The sequence below is a fragment of the Mya arenaria genome, chromosome 8 (genome assembly GCF_026914265.1).
Source record: "Mya arenaria isolate MELC-2E11 chromosome 8, ASM2691426v1".
NCBI classification, from domain to species: domain Eukaryota; kingdom Metazoa; phylum Mollusca; class Bivalvia; order Myida; family Myidae; genus Mya; species Mya arenaria.
The window spans coordinates 73,739,608-73,745,611 of NC_069129.1; positions in this window are offsets into that span (position 1 = coordinate 73,739,608).

Consider the following 6,004-nt stretch of genomic DNA (forward strand, 5'->3'; position numbering starts at 1 on the left):
ATCTCATCAATTTTATGTCGAAAATCGTTCATTTTTTGGACAGTAAATCACTCTTTAATTTATGCTCTGGAAGGCACAAATACCGAACTCTTGCAAAGCGAACATACATGGTCATACAATTATAATTAATAAGTATTCTATATTAAGTAAACACTTAGCTGTAAATGTATTTATTGTTTCCGATGTTTTTCAAAATATGCAATTGAAATGTAAAGCGTGATTTCTATCTATAAATATCTTGAATGTAGGTCAACATAACTGCAAAACCTTAAGATGCGCGTGCACCCCGATGTGACGTCATTCCCCCATGTGCTACATTTTGATCTTTAAGCGTATAAACATTGAAAGGCATTTTTTAGAAAAATACTTAACAAAGATGAAACTTCGCAAGTGTGACCAAGGCAAGCCTTTGTATTGATCTAAATCATCGAATAATCGATCACGGTAAACAAATGCGTGGTTTAGCCAGTGTTCGGGATTTGTGTCCTGTTCGGAAATGTACCGTCAACCAGTATTCATGGCATTTCTATGTCATTCTGTGCGTCTGTACGCACCTCAGGCTTTAACATTTAATTAATGTTTATTCAATCCTGTTGCATTTATAGATAAGCGTCATAGTTACAATACAGTCGGAAACGGGTCTCCACAAGCGTTATATATACAATACAGTCGGAGACGGGTCTCCACAAGCGTTATATATACAATACAGTCGGAAACGGGTCTCCACAAGCGTTATATATACAATACAACCGGAAACGGGTCTCCACAAGCGTTATATATACAATACAACCGGAAACGGGTCTCCACAAGCGTTATATATACAATACAGTCGGAAACGGGTCTCCACAAGCGTTATATATACAATTCAACCGGAAGCGGGTCTCCACAAGCGTTATATTTACAATTCAACCGGAAACGGGTCTCCACAAGCGTTATATATACAATACAGTCGGAAACGGGTCTCCACAAGCGTTATATATACAATACAGTCGGAAACGGGTCTCCACAAGCGTTATATATACAATACAACCGGAAACGGGTCTCCACAAGCGTTATATATACAATACAACCGGAAACGGGTCTCCACAAGCGTTATATATACAATTCAACCGGAAACGGCAAGCAAGTTGTGAATGCTACGTTTCAATATATATTTAAGAACTATTACACACCACTGAGAGTCATACGTCATTTTATGGACCGGCCAGTCAGCCACCGAAAGTGTATATTAAGTGTTCACCTTAAATTATATATAATCCAACAAAGCATTTCAACCGACATGGTCGGACACCTACAATATCATCGAGCTATTTAGTACGCTATACCCTTAAAAACAGGAGTCTGAATTTAATACTATCACAAATAATCCATCAATGGGAAACATGACGGATCATCTTAACAAACAGTTCACTATTCACCAATGACAGCGGTCTTCCAGTATCGTTTATCCTCCGTTTACCAAGCACCTCGAACGCAGGGTTTTCCTGTTAGCCTCCTGTTAGTCTCTCGTAATTTTAAGTGTTTCGCAGAATTCCGGCAAAGTCATCTGAGATTTACCCAGGGATACAGAATGGTACCAGGGGCCATGATAACGAAATCCTCAAGTCTGAGTTCAGACTCAAGTGGCAAAACTACAAATCTTTCTTCCATTGTAAATTTCGTTCTATTTGAGTTTTGATGATGGCAATTTTGCTGAATTTTATTATTTTCTAAAATTGTACAATGATTAACTATTATTTTTGTGAAACGGATGAAATAAAGATGATTCTTTGTACTTTAATAAAAGAGTTTTCCTGAATCTGATATAAGACTTTAACTTGGGACTGCTCGTAATCATTGCCCCTGTTCTGATTGTATACATCAATCGTGATTATAACGGAGAACAATTTACCCAGATAGATATGAAGGAAGATCCTCCTCGTCACAATTCCCTGTCCGTTTTCTAACGTTAAATAAAATTGATAAGGTATATTTTAGGGCAGATCATTTCCACTAAGTAAAAACAACTAGCCAAAATCGTAATATTTACTCTCAAATTTTGATAATGGCGCTATATTCAAAGTGTCCTCTCTCTAGCTTCAACACTTCCAGATCCAAGCTATCAAACTTGATAACTCTGTGTATAAGTAAAAACTCTCAATAATAGTTGATAACTGATTTCATAATTCACTTTGACATAATGATCCTTGAGAAATAGTTATGCCTGACCCCATTTACTCTCACTATCTTAAAGGCCTAGTTAAAGCCTTCTATAAGTGACCCCCCCCCCCCCAATCGGTGTATAGTACACAACCTCTGATCTTAATCTAATTGCCTGGTGCCCAGTTTTGGAGGTTTCATTATAAAATTGGACCCTAAATGGCCCTTAGCCAATAAACCCAATATACAGGAAATTGGCACCTACTGTGACACCAGTGCAATTAGCAGGAGATGCACAGCAGGGGATTATCATGCCAAAAATTCCTTAAACTAGGCCTTTAAGCCCAAGACGGTCTAAGAATCATATTTCATTTAGCTAAATTACTTGCTTAAACCTGATTTAATCAACCGAGGCATAGTCTTTCATGATTGTCTGACAAAAATACCTTTTAAAGTATCGAGGCTCTTACAATAGAGAAATTTACAAAATCCCATAACTGAAATAGTGACCTTTACTAGCTTGAACCTATTACAATGCCTATGAATAGCCAAATATATAATGGAATCTACAGGGTCAAGCTCACCAGCCTTTAATTGAACCTAATAGACATTTAAAGGCACAAGAATCAAGGCTAAAGAAACACTTAACGAGAGACCCATACCCAACCTAATTACTGCCTAATTTGTATCGATCTTAGGCATTGTGTTATCAATGCATATTTGCATGGCCCATTAAGGTAGGCATCAAATAATTGGGCCTATCATAACGAACAGTCTCAAGTCTGGACGAAGAACCAGTATTGTTAAATTACAAAGAATCATTTTAATTTAAGGGTAGGGTAAGAGTTAGAATTAGGTTTTACAAAAAAGATAACCTCAAACAACTTAAAGGTACAGTGTCACAAATGATCAAGTATACACTTTGGGCATAAACACCGTCATAGTACATACTTCGGTGTGTGTGGGGGGGAGGGGGGGGGTACATCGTTATGGCACGTACTGGGGGCATGGGACATAAACACAGTCATGGTACATACTGGGGGCGTAAACTCCGTTATGGTACATACTGGGGGACATAAACACAGTTATGGTACGTACTGGGGGCATAAACACCGTTATAGTACATACTGGGGGCAATAACACCGTTATAGTACATACTGGGGGCATAAACACCGTTATAGTACATAATGGGGGCATAAACACCGTTATAGTACATACTGGGGGGCAAAAACACCGTTATGATACGTACTGGGGGCATAAACACCGTTATAGTACATACTGGGGGCAAAAACACCGTTATAGTACCTACTGGGGGCATAAACACCGTTATAGTACATACTGGGGGCATAAACACCGTTATAGTACATACTGGGGGGCAAAAACACCGTTATAGTACATACTGGTGGCATAAACACCATTATAGTACATACTGGGGGCATAAACACCGTTATAGTACATACTGGTGCAAAAACACCGTCATGATACGTACTGGGGGCATAAACACCGTTATAGTACATACTGGGGGCATAAACACCGTTATAGTACATACTGGGGGCAAAAACACCGTTATGATACGTACTGGGGGCATAAACACCGTTATAGTACATACTGGGGGCAAAAACACCGTTATAGTACATACTGGGGGCAAAAACACCGTTATGATACGTACTGGGGGCATAAACACCGTTATGATACGTACTGAGGGCATAAACACCGTTATAGTACAAACTGGGGGCAAAAACACCGTTATGATACGTACTGGGGGCATAAACACCGTTATGATACGTACTGAGGACATAAACACCTATATAGTACATACTGGGGGCAAAAACACCGTTATGATACGTACTGGGGGCATAAACACCGTTATGATACGTACTGAGGGCATAAACACCGTTATAGTACATACTGGGGGCAAAAACACCGTTATGATACGTACTGGGGGCATAAACACCGTTATAGTACATACTGGGGGCATAAACACCGTTATGATACGTACTGAGGGCATAAACACCGTTATAGTACATACTGGGGGCAAAAACACCGTTATGATACGTACTGGTGGCATAAACACCGTTATAGTACATACTGGGGGCATAAACACCGTTATGATACGTACTGGGGGCATAAACACCGTTATAGTACATACTGGGGGCAATAACACCGTTATGATTCAAACTGGTGGGAAAAGAACGTTATTGTTCATACTATTGACATAAAGATCATTATGATTCATTCTGGGACAATCTCCGAGTAGGGGTACAAAGGGGCATATGGGGCATAAACACCGTATTTGTACCTATCAAAACGTGCATTATTATACAGCGTATTGTCCCAGCCTCCACTCTTTGGCTCCAGCTCAACCCATAAAAGAATAGCTGTGTGAAGTTAGCGACATTGGACATTGGACATTCAAGATCGAATGTTGTGCTGGCACGACATTGGACATTGGACATTCAAAATTGATTGTTGTGCTGGCACGACATTGGACATTGGACATTCAAAATCGAATGTTGTGCTGGCACGACATTGGACATTGGACATTCAAAAGTGAAAGTCGTGCTAGCACGACATTGGACATTGGACATTCAAAAATGAATGTCGTGCCAGCACGACATTGGACATTGGACATTGGAATTTTGAACGACATTGGACATTGGACATTCAAAATCGAATGTTGTGCTGGCACGACATTGGATATTGGTATTTCAAAAATGAATGTCGTGCTAGCACGACATTGGACATTGGACATTGGAATTTCAAAAAATGAATGTCGTGCTAGCACGACATTGGACATTGGACATTCAAAATCGAATGTTGTGCTGGCACGACATTCGATTTTGAATGTCCAATGTCCAATGTCGTGCCAGCACAACATTCGATTTTGAATGTCCAATGTCCAATGTCGTGCCAGCACGACATTCATTTTTGAAATTACAATGTCCAATGTCGTGCTGGCACGACATTCATTTTGAATGTTCAATGTCCAATGTCGTGCCAGCACGACTTTCAATTTTAAATTTCCAATGCCGTGCCAGCACAACATTCGATTTTGAATCATTTTTGAAATCCCAATATCCATTGTCTAATGCCGTGCTGGCACGACATTTATTTTTGAATGTCCAATGTCGTGCCAACACGACTTTCACTTTTGAATGTCCAATGTCCAATGTCGTGCCAGCACAACATTCGATTTTGAATGTCCAATGTCCAATGTCGTGCCAGCAGACCATTCGATTTTGAATGTCCAATGTCCAATGTCGTGCTAGCACGATTTTCAATTTTTTGAATGTCCAATGTCCAATGTCGTGCCAGCACAACATTCGATTTTGAATGTCCAATGTCCAATGTCGTATGTTTAGCTAACTTCACACAGCTTAAAAGAATATAAACATGCTTATTCCGGTAAACAGACGATCATTTTTATTCCCGATAAAATAAAAGCACGCGATAATGTTAGTTTTATCTTAAATGTAAGCTTCTTGAGTGAAATTCAGCTAAAAATTGGTGAAAATGTTCTACTTTCGTTTGTAAGCAAGCATGTGTTTGATGGGAGAATCGGTTTTATGACTCCATACACAATATGTTTACAAAATAACCGAAACACGTGTGAAGAGTAAACATATTTATATGGCACTGCATTCCCCAATTTCTCAAAAAAGCCTTCATAATTGTGATATTAGATAAAATAACGAGTCATACTTACGTTTTATGATGATATCCGTTCTTTTTCTCTAGCTCGGAAGTGTCATTGGCTCTTTTTTATACACAGCCCCTAAAAGAGCTGGAGCCACTGTTTCGCAGCCGTGAAATATTGGAGGTTTAAAACATCATTAAGGTACATACTTTGGGGCATGAACACAAA